The following is a 20,702-nucleotide window of genomic DNA, read 5'->3' as shown; positions in this document are numbered from 1 at the left end:
AGTGCAGTGGCGCGATCTCGGCTCACTGCAAGCTCCGCCTCCCGGGTTTACGCCATTCTCCTGCCTCAGCCTCCCGAGTAACTGGGACTACAGACGCCCACCACATCGCCCGGCTAGTTTTTTTGTATTTTTTTTTAGTAGAGACGGGGTTTCACCGTGTTAGCCAGGATGACCTCGTGATCCGCCCGTCTCGGCCTCCCAAAGTGCTGGAATTACAGGCTTGAGCCACCGTGCCCGGCCGCTAATCTTTTAAACCTAATTCTTCAAACATCCCCATCAATTTGCAAAATCATGATATTGAATTAATTGCGTCAGAGTTTAAAGAATTACAGAGCGAGAATATGAAAGTTTGAATTCTTGCACTGCCACGAAATAGCACAGTAACCGTACATAATCTCTAACCTTAACATCTCTAAGTCTCAGCTTCTCCAGTTTAGAGATTTCTCAAAGAACTAAAAATAGAACTACCATTTGACCCAGCAATACCATTGTTGGGTATATACCCAAAGGAAAATAAATTAATCTACCAAAAAGGACAACAGCACTCATATGTTTATTACAGTTCTATTCACAATAGCAAAGACATGGAATCAAACCAGGTCCTCAACAATGGTCGATTGGATAAAGAAAATGTGGTACATACATACCATGGAATACAATACAGCCATTAAAAGAACAAAACAGTCTAGTACAGCAACATGGATGCAGCTGGAGGTCATTATCATAAGTGAATTAACACAGGAACAGCAAAGCAAATACTGCGTGTTCTCGCTTACAAGTGGGAGCTAAAATTTGGTACACGTGGATGTAAAGATGGGACCAATGGACACTGGAGACTGCTGGAGGGAAGAGTGAGGGAGAAGATAAGGGTTGAAAACTATCTATTGGGTACTATATCCACTATTTGAGTGACAGGACCAATAGAAGCTCAAACCTCAGCATCATACCATATAGTCATGTAATAAACCTGCACGTGCACCCCCTGAATCTAAAATAAATAAAACAAAACAAATCTCAGCTTTTCACATAAAAAAGGATAAAGGTAATATAAAAGAGGTTTTTGTGAAGACTAAATGAGAGTGCATGTTATGTACTCAGTGTTTTGCCTGGCATAGAGCAAACATTTAGTAAATGTTAGCTTTAAAACTGTATCAATATTTTAATAACAAAATTAAGAATTTTGTGACCCCATTAAATACGTAAGGTTACTAATACTCAAAAGGAAGTTGCTTTTTCAAAGACAGATAACTAATATTCAAGCTGAGGTCTCTATGACTCTGAATGCTATTAATATATTGTTCATGATAACATGATTTACAAGATTTCCCTCAGATAATAGGGTAGCAAGTGCTCTTAATAATTATTGGAATTGCTATTTTTTCCCATATGATTATGATTGGGAGTCTCTGAACAAGGTGGAAAGTCCAGCAGCTGGGCAAAAGCAACCTTGCAAGTTCTGGGACAAGTCTCTTAAACATTCTCCAGGCAGTAGAATTGCAGGAAGCTGGGGGCCAGTCTTATCTTTGTTGTTTCTGCCTCTCTGAAAGGGATGGGTAACAGACATGGAATGGGGAGAATTCTCAGGCAGAAATGAGTTCCCAGTCTTCAAATGACCAGCCACATGTTATGGGCAACTATAGAAAATGGCAACAATCACTTTGGGAAACCACACTATGCTAGGTCTTCCACGGTTTATGATCATTCTTAAACTGGTCTAAGCCATTTACTTATAGGGGAGAAAAATTTTTCTGACGAGAATCATTTTCTAGTTTGACAATTTTATTTTAGTGTTACTTGATCTACTTTGAAGCCTCCTGGGAAATCTATGTTACATTCGACTTCTCTCCATGTCAGCCTGTTAGCTATTAGATGGCTAATTTGCTTCACAAGATATGCCGATATGAGAGGCACTCGGCTCGTATTAGGAGTAGAATTTCACCACTCAATGATCAGGTTGTTTATGATTAAGACAGAAGAGCAATCCAAACACAGTAGCCAATGAGAATGCTCTCCAATCACCTGTAATCACTGCTCTTGGGTTTCTAATGGAAGTAGTTTCATTTGGTGCCTATCAAACAGCTAGGATTTATCCTAAAAATAATAATATACTTTGATTTGGAAGTAGAGACTATAGGAAGCCTCTTTCTCTCTCCTTGTGTGTGTGTATGTGTTTTCCTTTTCCCCTATTTTTTTTCCGATATTTTCTTTAATGGAGCAAAATGAAGAAAAAAATTAAGATAAACTATGAAAATAGCAATATATGGAAACTAAAATAACTTTTTCTAAGGTAGTTCAGTGAAACACTTCAGCTTTGGGATAAGATAATCCTGGATTCTAAAGTCATCATTTGTTATTTATAAGCCACACAGCTCTGAAGTAGTTAATAAATTTTCCCAAGCCTTTATGTCCTTATGTGTCAAATGTAGATAATCTGATAATTTTTTTCAAGGAAAAATTGGAAACTGAATGAATAGCACTACAAACATGATGGCAACGATTAGAGAATTCTTGAGGAAATATACTGTTGTCACTCTTCTGTAGTTAAGTAGAATGAGTTGGCACCAGGACAAGTTGAATCTTAACTAAAACAAAGTTTGTTTCCAGATAGTGAGATCTATGGAAGTTGAACATGTGCTGTAGAACTTCTTATGCCTTTATTTAAGAATCTGCCTTGTCAAAGGTAGGACGAACCTCAAGTTCACAGTCATAAAACACTCTTGCACTGTCTGAAATAGGGGAGAATTTCCATGTGTGTATGCCTTGAGTCTACAGAGGAGAAAGTGCTTGGACAGCTGACACCACACTCTACTCTTGCCCCAGAACTTAGGTTGCCTATGAAGAAGATAAAAAAGAAATAAAAAAAGATAATCCTAGTGTTCTGAAATTACACATTTTTTATGGGACCTTAGATGAATTGTCTAACTTTAGTTGTCCTCGGGTAGTCATTGCATAAAATAAGAACACCCCTGTGTCCTTCCCAAGTGTCCAACCATCTACTTTAGTTATCCAGAAATAAAGTGAGAAGAAAGTACAGAAGGTGTGATGAATCTTGAATAGTGTTCAAAGCAAATTTCACAAAGTCCCTGGTAGACAATCCAAGAAGGCAAATAGAATGTTCTATACCAATCACTCATGTCTTTCTTTTTCTTATTCTTTTTCTTTTTTTATACAGGGTCTCTGTCACCCAGGCTGGCATGCAGTGGCATGATCTCGGCTCACTGCAACCTCTGCCTCAGGGTTCAAGCAATTCTCCTGCCTCAGCCTCCCTACTAGCTGGGACTAGAGATGCCCGCCACCGTGCCTGGCTAATTTTTGTATTTTTAGTAGAGACGGGGTTTCACCATGTTGACCAGGCTGGCCTCAAACTCCTGACCTCAAGTGATTCATCCACCTTGCCCTCCCCAAAATGCTGGGATTACATGTTGGCCCACTCATGTCTTTATTGTTACTCTTTGTTCCTCTTTGTTAAGCTTTGTGTGGAGGTGCTCTTTGGGGAGAAATAATAAAATGGCAGAGACTTTGTTAGGATAAAAACAATGGAAATTAATTATAAGAGTCCATTTTCATTAAAAGGAGAAAGGTGAGTTTGTCTTGCAGCTATTCTAGTCTGGGGTTTCTGAAAGACTTACACCTTAAGGATAAGTCAGCATCCTGGGATACAAACAGAGGCATAGGATAAGGCTTAGAGTAATAATGGCAGAGGAGAAGAGCGAAAAATCAGATAAAGAAAAAGAATTTGGACTATTTATTTGAGCTGGATCTGTATGGACTGAGAAGACAACTCATAAAAAATGTGAAAGAGCATATTTTGTAGACATTATGTAGATTCTTTGTGGATGAAAGATGCATTTCAGCTATTAATAAGACTTTCATTCTTCTAATTAAATATACATGCAATGTTCATCCAGATGTATGGGCATCACGAAATGACTCTTCAGAATTTATCACCATAGATGTGGGCTTGGCCACCAGGCAGGTGGGCAGCCAGGGGAATACAGAGGCCAGATGGAGTGATCAGTTGAATAAAGTACAATATTGGCAGTGAGGAAAGGCCCTGTACTCTGACTGGAGAACCCCCTGCAAAGTTGTACTTGTATTCATAAGTTAAAATACTTCACCAGCCATCATTTTATAGAGAATCTGGGTAGGATGGCATTCAGGCAATCATCCATGAAATCACTTATTCAGCTTTTGAATGAATGAAAGAAAGTGTCTATAATTAGTCAGATGTGAGATGGATAGAAAAGATGGTCTTTAGTATCCAACAAGTCAGGACTTGGTAAGTGCTTAGAAGTTAGAATGTCAACCAAGTAGACCTTTGTTCATGGAGAAGAGATAAGATGAGATTGGAAGATGCAGAAAATAAACCAGCTGTTTGTGAAACAGTGAATATTAATGAGTCAGGATTGTGCTCTAGATACACACACTCGGGTAGCAAGACTAATTCCAGACTCTATTGAATACGGCGATCAGTCTTGTGAGCTATTCTTAAGCTTGAGTGGCATTGGTCCCCAAAGTGGGCAAAGTAAGCACCTGAGGTGAAAGTCTTTAGCTGCTGAAACTAGGCTAGGCTAGATTAGGTCAAGAAGGAACTGACAAAATGACATACATTGAAGCACAAGCTCAATGGATATGTCCTTATGCCTCAAATAACTACCAGAGAAGAGAAAAACAACAAACAAACAAAAAAAGAGCCATGTGTTTACAAGGAGAAGCTGTGCAATTAACCATGCTTGCACTTCATTTGTATGGCCTTCGGTTTTGGGGAAAAAACGGCTGTGAGTGTAGAGATGGCTAGGGGTAAAAGTGTCTTTGCCTAATTGAGGAGAAGTTCCAAAGAAGCTGTGCGACAAAGTGTAGTGACAGCGTCCACCCCACTCTGAGTAGTGAAGCTCTCAGGAGGAGAATAAATATATTAGTGTCATTTTAAAGGTGTTCATTCTCTCCATTCAGCTGCATAATGCAATTATTTAGTAGTTCAGGATTCTTTTAATTCTGTTTGAAGAACTTAAGAGGTTAAGGGCTTGAAACGATAAATGCATTATTAATATTGCCTCACAGAAACATCCAAGTTTATAATTTTTGAGGTAGATAAAAGAAAAAAAGACTAATAGGTTTTTACTCAGTTTTCCTCCCTAGTAAATTAACCTACCGAACCTGTGAGAAATGTATAAATTAGACGTTATTAGAGAAAGTAATAATGGACCAAAAGCCATCATCTAAAGGTTTTATTCATTAGCAAGACTCATGTGTACAACTTTAGTTTTTGGGTTTCTTCTTGTCCTAAATTCTGCACAGCTGGAAAGAAAGAGGGTAACAGCAAGGGAAGCAGAAATTGTGGCTGGGTTCATACTAGTAAGGGTGCATTCTTCTATATGGTCTGATGTAATCCCAATCAGTCTATGTGACAGTTACAGAAGGCAAAGTGCATGGTGATAAAGAATGTGGGCTTTGGAATCCAATAGATCTGGGTTCAAATACTAGTTCCACCAACCATGAATTTTGTCACCTAGGCAAAACTATGTTTTATTTTTCTCACCTACAAAAAGAGATATAATAATTTCTATAGCATTTGATGAGAATTAAGAGATCATACATTTAAATTAAACATGTGCCCAGAAATTGTAAGCATTTAATAAATTAAAGCTATTAGGGTTAACTATTAGCATTATAATTAAAATTGATATTAAAATTACTATTAGTATAGTATTAGTATTGTTATTTTAGAATATGTCCTACAATACCCATTTGACAACTGAAATTTAGATGACTGAAGTGACTTACCTAAGATCATAGGGTTAGTTTGAGCCATAACCAGAAACATCTTACTTACATTTTTAAACAAATTTATCTTCTGTAGAGTTCAGCTACTTCAATTGCAAACTCAGATTTTTGCTCAAGTTCTTATTCTAACTCTTCTTTTGGACAGTAGTCACATACTGCTCACAAGGATTTTCACAGATGTTATTCAAGTATTTCAGAGAAATTGGCAAATCTCACACAGTTATTATTTTTGTTAATGGATGCAGTCTTTCTGTGGCCATAATAGTGTATCAGGTGCCAGGTTTGTCATCCCATGGTAAACAACCATAAAATTAGACAAGATAATGGAACAAATATGTTCAGGTGTTAGAAAATAGAGTAGGACTGTGATCCTTCAGAGAAGATAGACATGTGAGGTTAGCCCATGTTAACCTTGGATTGTTTCCTTGGGATTTACCAAATCATGTCAGGGAGAAGTAGAAGCTAAGCAGAAAGGTTAGCTTTGCTGAACAAAGGAAAGACAATCAGAGTTTAGGGACCTGAAGTAACTAGAATTTTTGCTACAGGTTGTCAGAGAGGACAGAGCTGTGCTATTGACAAGGGTTCACCCCTGATCCTTGTCCATGAACTGGCCTCAGTCATCCTGGGCAAAACTCCAAGGCCTAGTAGAGAATAGCTGCTCCAGAACTGTCTGAATGAAGACCCCAGAGGCTGCACTGACTTTGCTGATGCTCAGGCTTTTAGTTCAGAGCCCATATATGCCATTTTTTAGGCTGAGGCCCTTGCCTTAAGTAAGAGCCATATTGTATGACTAAAGAGAAACCATAATATATCTATCTTCCCTAATAAAGAATAAAATCAACCTCTTGTATCAGAAGTATCCACCAAAAGTTTAACTCTGTACAAGAATAAAATTAAGCATTCTTTAAGCTTTAATCGAGATAGATAACATAATCCAGACACCTAATGTTTCATCTGCAATGTCCAGTATATTATAATAAATTATTAGACATAGGAAGCAAAAAAGTGACCATCAAGCAAATATGTGTTAAAAATTGTCCTTCAGATGACCTAGATATTGAAATTAAAAGTATTATGCATGTGTCCAATGACGTGAGGGAAAGATCATTGTAAAGAGTGCACAAATAGGAAGTAGTATTAGTAAAGAACAAAAAAAGTATAGAAAATAACTAAATGGAAATTCTAAAACTTAAAATACAGTACCTGAAATTTAAAAAATTTACTGTATAGGCTAACAGTAGATTGGAGATTACAAAGGAAAAGGTTAGTAAACTTGAAGGCAAAGCAATAGAATTCATGAGTAGACACTTAAAAATCATTTAAAATTAATTAAAAAATGCAAAATAATTAAATAGGGAAAGAATTTTTTTTCAGTAAATGGTGCTGGGACAAGTGGATATCCACATTCAAAAGAGTCAATCTCTACCTCACACCATATTCAAAAATTAACTCAAAACACATAATTGAACTTAACTGTGAGAACTAAAATTAAAGATTACTTAGGAGGAAACATAATAAGAATAAGACTTCTTCTTCTTATTATTTTTTGATACAGGGTCTCACTCTATTGTCCAGGCTGGAGTACAATGGCATGATCCAGGCAAATTGCAACCTCAACCTCCTGGGCTTAAGTGGTCCTCTCACCTCAGCTTCCAAAGTAACTGGGACTACAGGTGTGTGCTACCATGCCTGGTTAAATTTGAATTTATTTATTTATTTATTTATTTATTTATTTTATTTATTATTTTTTTAGAAATAGGGGCTCACTATGTTGCTGAGGTTGGTCTCAAGCTCCTGGGTTCAAGTGATTATCTTGTCTCAGCCTCCCCATACACTAGGATAACAAGTGTGAAGTGTGAGCCACCACATCTGGCCTCTCAGAGTAAATCTTTATAAATTTGGATTGAGTGATGACTTCTGAAGTCAATACCAAAAGCAAAATCAACAAAAGAAAAAAATTGATAAATTGAACTATATTGAAATTAAAAACTTCTGTGCTTCAAAGAACACCATAAAGAAACTGAAAAGCCAACAAAAAGAATAAGATTAAACGTGTGCAAAGTATTTATCTAATAAGGGAATTGTGAATATAGAATTGGGAATTTAGAATATACACAATCTTTACTACTCAACAATAAAAGACAACACAAATTTTAAAATGGGTCATGAATTTGAAAAGATATTTCTCCAAAGAAGGTGTTCAAATGACTAATAAACACATGAAAAGATACTCAATATCTTTAGTTATTAGAAAAGCACAAATCAAAGCAACAGTGAAATATTACTCCAGACTCTCTAGAAGCAATATAATAAAAACAGATAGACAATGATAAGTGCTGGTGAGGATGTGGAGAAATTGGAGCCTTCATTTATTGCTGCTAGGAATGTAAAAATGCACATCCACTTTGAGAAACACTTTGGTAGTTCCTAAAAGCGTTAAACATATCTTTACTATATGTCCTGGAAATTATTCTCCTAAGTATTATACTTCAAGAGAAATAAAAACATTCATCCACATATAAATGAATACACAAATTTATATAAATATTATTTATAAATACATAAAAATTAGAAAAAAACCAAATATATTTCAACTAATGAATGGATGCACAAAATGGAGTACCTCCACAAAATGGAATATTATTTGAAAATTAAAAAATGAATTATGAGTGTTAAAGCTCTACTGCAATTTTTTTTGTTTTTTACTGAACCCCATCCTTCCTCAAAAATGAAGTACTGATACATGCTATGACATGGCAAAAACCTGAAAACGTTTTTCTACATGAAAAGAGTCAGTTACAAAAGACCACATATTAAATGACACTTATATAAAATGTCCAGAAGAGACAAATCTATAGAGACAGTTACTATAAATCTATAAAAACAAATTACATTAATCTATAGAGGCAAATAAGTAGATTAATGATTGTTAGGTCCGGGGGGAATGGAAAGGAGGATAGGCAGTGGTTGCTCATGAGCACAGCATTTATTTTGGAGTTGATGAAAATGTTCTATAATTAGAGAGTGGTTTTGGTTTCAAAAACCTGCATATAGACTAAAATTTATCAAATTGCATAGTTTAGAAGAGTAAATTTTATAATATGCAAATTATAACTCAATTAATATGTTATATAACAGAGTTCCAGTGAACTATGACACAATATCAAGTGGTTTAATACGTGTGTAATTGAAGTACCAGAAATAGACAGATAATAAAACAGAAAAATTATTTGAAGAAATAAAGGCCAAAATTTCCCCAAAGATGGTGGAAATTAAATTACATATCCAAGTTCTTGGAACCCAAGCAGGATAAATACAAAAAGAAACATGGTTAGAAACTTCAATCTATCTGATGAAATACAAATATGAAAAGGAACATCTTAAATATAGTCAAAGGAAAAACATTTAGTATACGATGGAGATCCATACTATAAATGATATCTGGCTTCTCATCAGAAAGAATGGAAGCCAAGAAACAATGAAGCAGGATTGTTAAAATTCTCCAAAAGCAACTGTCAACAGAGATTTCTATATTCAGAAAAAAAAAGTACCTTAGAAATGAGGACTGGATTAAAAAATTTTCAAAAAAACACAAGCTGAGAGTATTTGTCACAAGTAAACTTGCACCACAAAAATTGCTTAAGAATTCTTTTCTGGCTGAAGCAGAAATGGCATCAGACAGAATTTTAGAACTTCAGAGGAATGACAAGCACTAGAAATAGTAAAAATTTGGATAAATATAAAAGATTATCTTTTATTGCTTTTTTTATTGCTTTCCTTAATTTTTTAAGGACAACTGAAGACACAAATTTTAAAAAATAACTACATTTGGAGGGATTTATAACATATGCACATATGAAATATTGAATGATATTAGCACCAAAATGAGGTGATAAAATTACACTGTTGTAAATTTCTTACATTTTACATGAAGTCATATAAAATTAATTATTCATAGACTTGGATGAAATAAAGATGTCTATTGTCATTTTTAGAGCAACCACAAAAAAGTAAAGAAATAGCTAAATAGCAATATAGCAATTAAAAATAATGGAAAAAGTAGATTCATCCTAGGAAGACAAGAATGGAGGAACGGGAGGCAGCAGGAACAAATAAAAATCAAAAACATGACACTAGACTCATATTCAACTCTATTAATAATTATGTGAAATGTAAATGAACTAATAATATGAATTAAAAAGCAGAGATTGACTACATACAAAACCCAGCTATATGATGTCTACAAAAGATGCCTTTTAAATATATAGATCCAGTTAGGTTGAAAGTAAAAGGTTGGAAGAAAAAAAGATATATGAAACAAACATCATAAGAAATCTGGATTGTCTGTGTTAATATCAGTCAAAGTAGATTTCAAGATGAAGGGTATCACTAGAGATAAAAATAGGTGGAAACCTCCTTTCAAGGTCCTTGTATTTCTATCAGTATTACAACCTCAAAGTTATTTCACATTCCAGATCATCCTATGTCTATAGAAAACATTTATCACTTCTCACTCCTAATATAAAATACTCTGAGTGTAATTGCTCATGGTGCAAGATTTGTGGCTGAGAATCTTTTGTGTGTATCTTCCCTCAGCTCCCTCCAGATAGGTGGAACAGAGACATCTCTGATGTGCTAAAGGAGTTTCTCAGCATGAGAGACTGTTTTGATAGAGGTATGGGTCCTATAAACCATCTATTCAGAGTCCTTAATTATTTTATTTCACAAAAATGCTTCAAGCACTGTCTGTGTACCAGATAGTGAGGTAGGTTGTATGTACATAGAGGCAAGTTTGATCAGAATCATGGTCTTCAAGAAACTTACAATCTGTACAATAAGATTATGCTGAAACATGATGTTTTACATTAATTTTCTTGGCAAATTTGGGGAGAGAGTATCTTTAACTACTATTAAAATAAAACCTCCTCCAAAACAGTGTGGAGACTGATACTGCTTTTAAGTTGACAAGACCTGGGCACTGAGCATGAATCAAAGTGTTTCAAACTTTATCTAGTGTTCTGGTTTGGGTCACATTGGCAAGACAATTTCCACTTACTACCACCAGCCAATTTCATTCATAGACGTATCAATCATATTTGTGTCCCTGTCTGTTTGTTCTTGTTCAACAAAGAATAAATCCATCCTGTGTCTCCTTTCTCTTTCTATGTCCATTATAATCCCATAGCCTATCAAGGCATAAGTCTATTGTCAATACCTAACTCTAACTTTAAAAGATACCGTTCATACTCTGCCTATATCCCCTCAACACTCTCCTTCTTCATGTGGATGGCTTCCTATTGCTAGCACCTACAACTCTTTGCCCAAAGGTTCTTTCCAGTCACTAGAGCCACTAGTGCCTGTTCTACTAGCCAGAAGTACTGCAGAATTAACTGTGAAGGGAGCAATTCTCAATCAATGGCTGACAGGGCTTAGTGGAAAAATATCTCAACTTTCTCACCTTTCAAGATCACACAGAAGATTGTTTTACACTGTATCTGGAGTTCTTCAGGGAGAATTTATCCCAACTTCTCTCAGTAGTAAGCTGGTGAATTGCGTGTTCTTTATTGTCTTCCCTTTCCTGAGTTACTTCCCCCATCCTCCATCAGTGCTTCCTGAATTGTCTACCAAATTGAGCACTTGGGGAGAGACAGGGTAAGGCCATGTTTGACTGCCAGCAAAGTTGAAAGTATGATCAGAAGCTGGCAACTATAAAACAATTATAATGAGGGCTGGCACTTACAAATATCTCACCCAAGAACCCAGAGAAGGTTTACAGAGCCTCTAAGACTTCCCTATTAAAATCTCCAGAACCCAAGTTCTGGGAGTCATTCAGGAGCTCCAAAACCCTAGTGAGGCCTAGAGAGTATCTTGGATATACCCTCTGGGTTATGCACAGATATACATATACATGTACATATACATATACATATACATATACATATACATGTATCTTAGATGAGCCTGTGCATGGCAGTGGTAGCCAAGGTGCCCGGGGGGTTCATAATTTGGAAGATCTCATAGAGAAAGGACTGCATGTTTATAAGTATTTGTTAAACATGTTTCTACCTCAAACTGTACCCAGATCTTTATATCATAGTTTGTTTCTGGAGTAACCTAACCCAAAATAATCCACATAGAGAGGCAGAAGCTATTGTTCTTCTCTTGTAGTTTAGATAAAAAAGCTTGAGTCTTTTTTTGATCAACTTTCAACATAGATACCTATTTTCAGAAAAAAAATACTTCAGAAATGAGGATTGGATAACAACAATCCTCAAATCCAAACAAATTTAGGCAAGTACTCCACTCCACCTCTTACTATCTGTGTGGCCTTGGACAAACGAATGAATTCATGACTCTGTGATCACCTATATTTCTCCTGAAAATGACTGCCACACAACACAAACTATTTTCGACCAGAAAGGGAATTTATTTATTCACATACCCAAAAAGTCAAGGAGCTTTGTATAGTGTCACATGTGGTTTGATGTAACCACTCAAATAATGTTATTTCTTATTCATCTCTGGGTTCTGATATCCCCTTGCCAGCTGTGTTTCCATTTGATTTCTGTTTATAAGTAGCCAAGATGGTACATGGCAAGTCCAGAGTTAACTATTCTTTAAGTGCCTAGCCTCTGTAGAAGAGAGAGAGGCTCTTCGCCAATAGTTTTAGCAAAGCTTTGAATTGTAAAAGAAAACCCTGGGTAAAATATTGAATCCAGGTAGATAGTCCACATTTTAGGCCGTGCTTGAATGATGTCTCTACACCTGAAGTCTACCGTAGTGTCAGCCCTACAGAAATCATATGGGCTAAGAATGAGAGAAAAGAATTTCCCAAAGCAAGGATCTCTTTTATGAGGCGAAAAAGAGAGAACAGATGCTGGCAAGGAGAAATGGATGGGTTCTGCTAATACAATGACCTCAAAAGGCTAGTGTGAGAATTAAATGAGATAATCCTTTTAAGCTCTCAGTACAGGCATACGCTAGGTGCTCAATCTTTGATCACTGTCATTATTATCAATCATATTGAACGGAGCGTAATTTTCTCATTTATTAAGTACATAAAAAAGGACACACCTCAAAAGATTTCTGGGAAGATTTTAAATGATATCTGAAAATCGACATTAAGTTTTAGTGTTTTTTTCCTCCTCCTTACTTTCTCAAAGCTGGACCTTTAACTCCCTACCACTATGATAAACATTTGGTAAATGAATATATGAATAAATGACCACATAAATAAATGAATGCCTATAATCCCAAAATGCAGGGTGACTTTCATATGCCTCAAATCTCATTGCTTGGGGTTATTTTTCACCTAGAATATACCTCATCTTAGAAAAGTCACCTCTCCTGTGGTTGCCTCCAATTTGAGGTTCTATTTCAGGGTTATACTCTGCACAGGAAAGTGGTTCTGAGCCCATGTTACAGAATCTTCATTTTCAGATTAGTTTCCTATAAAGGAAAATATCCTTCAAGACACTAGATACAGGGAAGCCTGGAGCCAGAGACCCTGAGTACAATGTACAGAGGCTCTGCTGTGTATCAGCAGTGATTCAAGACATCATTGCCCACTCCCACCCCCATCCCCATTCACTCAGCATCAGTACCTGGGATTCAGTTGTCCCCTGGGACAGAAAAAGACAGAGGAAGGTTTTGATGCTTCCTTTAAAAATAAGATACCATTAGTTAGGCATTTTATTTTCATTACATGAAGTGAGCATACTTGTCTCAGAGAATTCAATCACCTACAGCCAACAAGAAGGGAAGGGATGATTTGTGGTTTTGCAGAACGCATTTCCTGTCTTGTACCGGGCATAGATTAATTTCACTCTGGCACAGCAAGTGCCACTGATGACAAAATCATTTAGCCTTAGTGCTTAATGCAAAGAAGGGTAAAATAGACGAGCACATGAGGCTGAGGGCATATGGACGATGCTCTTGCTGATGTCTCTTTTAGTGTCTGATTTCAATGCCGTATCATCCTGACCACATGATAATGTTTTATGAGCTTCTCCAGTTAGAGAAGCACAAATACTGTAAAGTGATTATAGACAAAAATGAGCCCCAAATTCCATTCACTGTGACTTAGTAAAATGTAAAATAATGAAACAGTAGCTGCTATGAGCTGAATTATATTCGCCACCCCCCCAAAAATTTATATGTTGAAGTCCTAAACTCCAGTACCTTGGAATGTGACTGTACTTAGAGACAGGGCCTTTAAAGGAGTATGTAAGTTAGAATGAAGCCATTTATCTGGGTGTGTTCTACTCAAATCTGACTGGTGTTCTCATAAGATGAGAAATTTTGGACACAGAAAGGGTAAATGTGCACACAGAGGAAAGACCATGCGAGGCACAGCAAGAAAGTGGCCATTTGCAAGCCAACAGAGAGGCCTCAGAAGAGACCACATCTTCCAATACCTGGATATTGGATGTTTAGCCTCCAGACTTGTGAGAAAACACATTTCTATAATTTAAGCCACCCAGCCTGGGGTAATTTTTTTTTTTTTTTTTTTAATGACAGGTCTAGCAAACTAATACTATAGCTATACTAATACTATAGCTATACTAATACTATAGCTAAACTAACACTATACCAATGATTGAGCACTTACAGGATTCTAGTTATGATACTAAATGCTTTTATAGAGATATCATTTAAGTCCAACAATAGTCTTAAGAAATATTGTAAGTTTACATATTTTCTAGATGAAGAAACTGAGTTTGTGAAAGAATAAGCAATTTATTCAAGGTCATGTTGAAAGCACCTGGTTCTAATCAGTTTCTCTAACTCTCTCCTTGGAATCTTTGTTTGAACTTCTGAACGTGGCTGAAACCAAGCTCAAAGTCCATTCACCAAACTCAGTATGCTCCTCCAGTGTTCTCTCCACCAAAGCACCAGATTTAAAAGGCAGAATTATTTTATTGCTGAAACCTGACTCAGTATGCTCCTCCAGTGTTCTCTCCACCAAAGCACCAGATTTAAAAGGCAGAATTATTTTATTGCTGAAACCTGACATCCTTCAACTCGAATCCATTGTGAAATCTTGTTTATTCGACTTCATCTTCTCACACGGTGGCTAACACAATAGATAATAAGATATTATTAACTCTGTAAAGGCAGAGCTGATATGATTAGCAATGAAATTGATAGGCATTGGGGATACATTACAACGAGGATCAAAGATGATTACACCAAGATTTTAATTCAAGGTTCAAAAAGGAGTTTGGAGGAGTTAACTGAGATCAGCCCTAAAGGAACTCATCAACCCACAAAATGCTTCTTCCTCTGTTCCCATCCAGAGGATGGGATCTCCATGTCCAAGATAACTGTTCTGGCTCAGACCATCATGTCTCATGTGAGTTAGCACGATGTCTCTCTGGCCTCTCCTCACCTTCTCTAATGCACTCTCCACTCTAGCCAGAATAGTCAGTTACCAGTTCCTTCACGGACTCTCCCCACTGGATAAAGGTCAGATAGATATATGGCCCACATGATCATACTGATTTCTCACTCGAGCCTTAAATAATATCCAGACGGAAACACTGGGCGAAGAACTTGATTAATTTGATGAAGCCTTCAACTCCAATCATGGCACAGTTGCAAATCCACAGGTGGTTCTTTTTCTGTCACACTAAGTCAATTTCCAGGAAACCTGGTTTAATATGACAGTGATATCCAGAGTTGACTTATTTTCACTGGGGCATGGAAGAAATCATTTTAGGTAGGACTCCCAGAGGCCAGATTTTGCCTCTGCTACTATGAGTTTGAAGACAAGCCAGGTCTCCATAACTTGGTTGCTTGCTCTGTAAAATGTAGTGTTTGGGGTACTGATCTCTGTGAGTCTTTCATGCTCCATAAGGAAATTACAACATCCCTTGCCACGTTGTTGAAAGGAAACAAGAAGATCTCAGGATGAGCTGGAGAAAGAAGGAAACAGAGTCAGGAAGTGGACAATTTGAGAGAAACACGAGTGCTGAAAAAAGAATGTGTGCATGCATTGCTTCAGAAACCAGGGACAAAACACGCTTGGGCTTTTCACCACCCTCTGAGTTTTTTCTACACTTGCCCAAGGAAGACCAAAAATAAGAGCTAATTTTTTCCCCAGAAAAAACAGGAGAGAAACCAGGCCTCAGACACACCTCTTTCCATCTGGACTGAGCCCAGATCCACCCAAGAGGGTGTGGCCATGAGGACTAGGCAGTTAGAGCCAGATGTCCACCCTTTCCATCAGCATGGAAGCCCTTTGAAACCACACTAGGCACTAGGCAAAGCGGTTTTTTTTTTTTTTTTTGTAAAGAAACTCCCTAAAAAAACTAGAATCAGATTCTGTAAGCAACAAGTTATCTTGGAAAGCAGCTGGAAGCATACACCCTTTTCTCCAGTGAGAAAATGAGGGCAAAGGAAAGTTGGATGACATATGGAGAATACCAGGATCTCTTGTCTCAGCACATGTATGAGCTATTGTTAGTGTAGACACCCAGTCTCATACACTGTTATGGTTCTTCCATCGGGAAATTGGAGTTCAGGATTAATCATCTCCTACTTTTGGATAGCTATTTTCATAGTTTATAGCAGGCATCGGTCACATCAGTAGTCAGGCATTTAGTGGACAGCAGAAAAAATAACCAGGGAATAAAACACAGAAAATAATAATTTGAGTAATTGTGTGCATAACTTCTGCTTATCGTATCTTTTCTCTGGGTGTCGGTTTACCCATATGAGACAAGGGGAAGTATGATTAAATAATCTCTAAGAATCATTCCAGCTCTATCTGTCTAAGACAGAGAACAGGAAAGGAAGATCCCCCACGGCAGTCAGGGAGGCAGCCCAGCCAGGAACCCAGGTGGCCGTGGACCCTGGGCAGCTCCAGGAATGAGGGGCCTGGCTACTGCATTTCTGGAGCATACCCCCCCACTCATTTTCCAAGCCCTGTGCCTTCTCTCTGGCCAAATAAACACAGCTGAGAGTTCTGGAACTGAGCTGCAAAGAAAATCAGCTCCTGATATCTTGCCCAATAAGCAAACAATGGCGAAAATGTTTCTCATTGTCGCTTTGTATTAATAACCTATTGAATCAACCCATTTTCGCCATCTAATCTTATAGGCCTTGCCACCATTAATTATCAAATATGAGATACAGAATTTCAACTTTCTGTACTATATAAAAGATTAAGGCTTAATAACCATTAATATCTTTATAAACAAAACAACTTTATAATCATTAATACCTCAGTGACCATAACAATAACTGTCATTTATAACGCACTTTCTAGATTCCAGACACATTGCCAAGTGCTTTCACATGTATTGCTTTGTTTAATTCATTTTCATCTTAGGAATTAGATTATTCTACGATTTCCATTTAACGTATGGGGAAACTGAGGCTTAGAGAGGTTAAGTAAACAGCCCACAGTCCCACAGCTAAGAAGTGTTAGAATCAAGATTCAAACTCAAATTGACCTGTCTCCAAAGACTACTGTCTAAACAGAACTGACTTGTAAGCTAAAGTTGCATGCCTTCAGAATTCAAAGGCATTTTTCTGTTTGTTGTGCTTATGCTTGTTAGAATGAAATTATTTATTGCCTCTTTCCACTTGTTTTGGTCAAGTTCACAGATCAGCACACATTTCCTGATCTGTGATTTTGCACATCCATCTCTTCTACCAGTAATCAAGCAAGAGAAGCACCTGCCGAGTTATTCTCTTAAAGGATGGGGTCAGATCACACCGGCCCACAACTCCAGCAGTTGGAGAGACAGAAGCTCAGATCTTCAAGATACTGAGGTTGAGTTCCCTTGGAGAGGCAAGGAGGATCCCAAAGGCAGGGGGAACAATCCTGGAAAGCTCCAGGTGACATCTTGGATCAAAATCCTGTAGGCCTGAATTATTTTTTGCTATAATACTGCACAATCTACAGAGTTTAGTGGAGCAGCTGAGTCAGGAACCCAGGCTGTTCACCTTGGGCAGCTCCAGGAATGAAGGGCCTGGCTACTGCATTTCTGCAGCATACCCCCGCCTCCTTTACCCAAGCTCTATGCCTTCTCTTCAGCCAAATGGACACAGCTGAGAGTTCTAGAACTGAATGGAAGAGGAAATTGTGGGACAGGAAGGGCGAAGGCTTTCCCACAACTCATCATCCAGAACTGTGTTATGTGGACATCCCTACTTCCAGTGGAGCCCGAGAAATATCTGTATGGCAGATGAAGTCAATGTGGAGAAGGGGACAAGAAGTATTGTCAACCATCACATGGGTTCTGCTCCTCTTTTCGACAGAAACCTTGATAAAATCCTCAAATGAAGAGTGATGTCATCCATGTGTAAACATGCCCAGCTCAAGAGAAAGTCCGGAAATGAGAGGCTGCAGGAATGTGGGAAGATATGAGTTTATCAGGATGAGCAGCGTATCTGAGAATGACCTAACTGTGTTGACCTATCTAAAATCTAAACACAAGCCACAGGGTGATCCATCACTGGAAACAGATACCTAGCTCAGTCACAGACAGTGAGCAAAGGTGGGAAACATTGGCCTTGTTTATTCCATATCGCACTGAATATACAAAGTTCCCACATCCTGCAACAGACAGAATGTAGTCCTGAGCAGAAAAGGGAAACTGACGGCAGTGTTATGCAGTGGGTCTCTTCTGTGGGAGTGACACTGACCTGGAGGATGTACTGCATTCCATACTCTAGAGGTGTCCTCTGATGTAGTGGAGGATTTCTTCTACCTCTTACAGCCTAGGAGAAACAGGTCTCAAAATTATCTCATTAAGCTACTGGCTGAAGTTCAGGCTGATTTTCCACATGCTTAGAATAGGTACATCTTGGTCATGAAGACAGAAGATTCTACAGTTGAAATGACTAAATTATGATCAAGCTTATACATTGGTATCCTGTAAACTTGGTTGAATATAAATTAATTTCCTAGGTATGGCCAGCTGTGGATGCCATCACAAGGCCGAAGACAAGACAATCCCTTGGACTTTGCTGACTCCATCAGATGACATTGCCGCTTACACACACACATAAACACACACACACACACACACACACACACACACACACCACACACACTGATTTTGTCTGTATGGCCAATTAACTTCCCTAGATGAAACATATCCGTGCCTGGTACTCTTCTAATTGTAGCATGAGACAGACTCAGGCTTAATAATAGAAGGAAAGATTCTCTCACAGTTAAACAGTTGCCCGAAGATGAAACACATTGCCTGGGGAGGCCCTGGGTTCTCTTTCCCTTGACATAGACATGCATTGTTAGAATATTGAGGAGCTTCCCAGCACCATAAGAGAAAGAACTTGAAATTCCTCTTGTCTCTGACATGTTGAGGTGTCTGGAAATTTTTTACTTACATCGTCTCTGAGCCTATTGCAAATCTTAAGAGCAATTAGATGGGTGTGTTCCTTCATTCATTGACTCATTCAGTCATTATTTTATTTATTCAGCTAACAAATATGTGCATAGTAAATACGTGCACATAACTCAGCGTGGGTTATGCTATGTGACAGGGGCTGAGAAAACAGGAAATAAGAACTCCCTTTCTTTTAAGGGGGTTATTCAGATCCTTGATGGTGCTATGTAATGGATTCTCTGATGGGGTCGCCCACATATATGCATGCTGCCGAATTGAGGGAAGAGGTTGTTAGTGTGAAAGCTTTCAAAAAAAATGTAGAAGGGTCATTTGTTATTTAATCCAAACCTTCTGGGTACTTAATAAAAGACATCGAAACTGTATTTTTATGTGGAACATCACAGGACAGTCATCTAGATGAAGAGCGGTGTACATGCCACCTTCATCTGTGTTCCAGGGACCATAGGTTATCAGAACTAAAGCTGCTCGTAGATAATTCATCACATCTACTTCTGTCATGTATTATGAAGGGAAACAGAAGCAAGAGGAAGTCTAATACCTTGTTCAAAGTCCCACTGTAATTTTTTGGCAGCCAAAACAGAAATCAGGTATTTGCTTTTATTGAACTTATGGCATGTCAACTTGATTTATTGCATTTTATTTTGGATTAATATTATCATTATCATTATTATTAACACGTATTATGTGCTTGCCATGTGCCAGACAGCTCCCAGTGTGCTTGAAGTGCTTGCCTCTTGGAATCTCCAAACTAAGCTGAGAAGGCAGGTGTTAACAGTCCTCATTTTACACGTAAGGAAATTATGGACCAAAGAATGTAATTAATTTGTAGAGACACTGAGCTAAGAAATAGCAGAGGCAGGATATGAACCCAGGTCTGAGTGACTCTACAAGCCCGTAACGAGGCATTATATCTCAAGGCTTTGTAGTCTGCTCTGGTTGGCTACCTGTCAATTCATCCTCCACATCTAGGATCATGAAAAATAAAACACCACTCTTAGAGCTCAGCTGAAAGCAGGCTAACGTCTGTTCGTGGAGCCTTATTGTGGGAGAAGGAGGTTTGCTGGCGATCGGTAGCATTTCCACCCTCTTCTGCCTGTAATGAGAGCACCCTCTGGCCAACTGAAACACAGAAATGGAGCAGAGAAAACCAGTCCAAGGGCCTGGCCTGCCTCACTGGAGACATTCACAGCGTTGCTATAACAAGAGCAGGAGCTATGATAAGGAGCTGGGAAAATCTGTTACAGTGAAGGTGACGCCCACATCAGGCTGTGGACATAGACCAGAGTCAGCCCTGGGACTCGCCCTGCGTGGGAAAGAGGGCATGGAGCCCAGGGTGCAAACTGTGTTTTCCTTCCTTTCCAAAGTGCTGCTGATTCCTGACTGAGGCTTGGTCTTTGTCAAGCCAGCTACTCAGGGTCAGGAGGAGCCAGGATCCCTTTTGGATTTGGTGCCTGCTCAACTCTTTTACTTTAACTCCTGCTCCTCCAACACCTTCATCCTATGTGCCAGCACAGAGAACTGTATTAACCTGTCTCC

This window comes from Colobus angolensis, unplaced genomic scaffold (genome assembly GCF_000951035.1).
Source record: "Colobus angolensis palliatus isolate OR3802 unplaced genomic scaffold, Cang.pa_1.0 Scaffold339, whole genome shotgun sequence".
In the NCBI taxonomy this organism is placed as follows: Eukaryota; Metazoa; Chordata; class Mammalia; order Primates; family Cercopithecidae; genus Colobus; species Colobus angolensis.
This window is presented reverse-complemented; position numbering follows the sequence as displayed.